This window comes from Seriola lalandi, unplaced genomic scaffold (genome assembly GCF_002814215.2).
Source record: "Seriola lalandi dorsalis isolate HSWRI2012SDOR001 ecotype SW California unplaced genomic scaffold, Sedor1 jcf7180001964074, whole genome shotgun sequence".
Classification (NCBI taxonomy): Eukaryota; Metazoa; Chordata; class Actinopteri; order Carangiformes; family Carangidae; genus Seriola; species Seriola lalandi.
In genome coordinates, this window is record NW_019434742.1 from 1 (window position 1) to 1,304 (window position 1,304).

General features: G+C 46.7%; 1 long non-coding RNA gene across 1 annotated transcript; it reads right to left on the minus strand.

Annotated features, from left to right (window-relative positions):
* Positions 1–910: 910 nt before the first annotated feature.
* On the minus strand, positions 911–1,304 carry LOC147820358 (uncharacterized). The gene is made up of 2 exons (XR_015436673.1): positions 1,242–1,304; positions 911–1,048 (listed from the first exon to the last, which is right to left on the minus strand). It is a non-coding gene; the product is annotated as an uncharacterized LOC147820358 (long non-coding RNA).

Genomic DNA, 1,304 nt, shown 5'->3' on the forward strand with positions numbered 1-1,304 from the left:
TGTGTGTGTGTGTGTGTGTGTGTGTGTGTGTTTCTGTCTCTCAGCTGCAGTGGTTCACTCAGTATAAAAAGTCTCTGGCCTCCTTCATGCGTTCTCTGGGGGGAGGGGAAGGTCTGGACATCACTCAGGACATGAAGCCTCCAAAGAGTCTCTACATCGAAGTGAGACGCTCAGTCAGCTATTTGACCTTTGAGCTCCAGTCTGACCTCATGATGCTGACTCCGCCCTGTCTGTGTTCTTCAGGTGAGGTGTTTAAAGGACCACGGAGAGTTTGAGATCGATGACGGGACGGTGATTTTGCTGAAGAAGAACAGTCAGGTGAGAATCTCCAGTCTGGATCCTCAAGTCCTCAAGTCCAGGGACCAGTTACACAAAACACCTTCAGTTAAAATTATTCAGGCAGGTGAAGATTCAGGCAGGTGAAGATTCAGGCAGGTGAAGATTCAGACAGGTGTAGATTCAGGCAGGTGTAGATTCAGGCAGGTGAAGATTCAGACAGGTGTAGATTCAGGCAGGTGTAGATTCAGGCAGGTGTGGTTGTGTAGCAGTGTCACAGGAAGTCCTCACGTCAGCGTCCGTCTCTCCGTCCTCAGCACTTCCTGCCACGGTGGAAATGCGAGCAGCTGATTCGTCAGGGCGTCCTGGAGCACGTCATGTCCTGAGGCCTCGACGTCAGAGAGCAGAGACGAGGACCGAGCTAAACCCCACCCCCTCCATGTGCGTTCTTTATTTTAACAGCGGACAGATGTTGAAACGACACAGATGTTCACATCCTCCAGGACGAAGTTTGAGGATTATTGTGACGAAAAATAAAAAGTTTTTTTCTAAACTCTGCGTCAGTTTGTGAAGAAAACAAACAACAATATGAGTCGAATAAATAAACAAATACATAAACAGCTGATCCACAGAGTGAGATAAAAACATAATTTAATATGGTTTTCATATGACATCATCATCATCATCGTACATCAACAAGGTGACGCCCACACAGGTGAGTTTGGTTTGTGGCACCTGAACAGGAAGGAGAGGAGGAGCAGGAGGTCTCACTCTGAGGGAAAAACACAGACTGAAACCAGGACAGCAGCTGCTTGCAGACACTCAAATGTCTCCTGACCCCTGACTCCACCGTTCACCAAAATAAAAGTCTCACTTTGACATTGACATTAAAAATAACAATAAAAATATATAAAATAAAGTAACATAATACCCTCATGGCTGAAATACTTCAGAGTAGTGCCCACCTGTGGAATGCATAGGTGTATGTGTGTGTGTTCAGTTTCTCTGACGCAGCTTCGGGGGGGGGG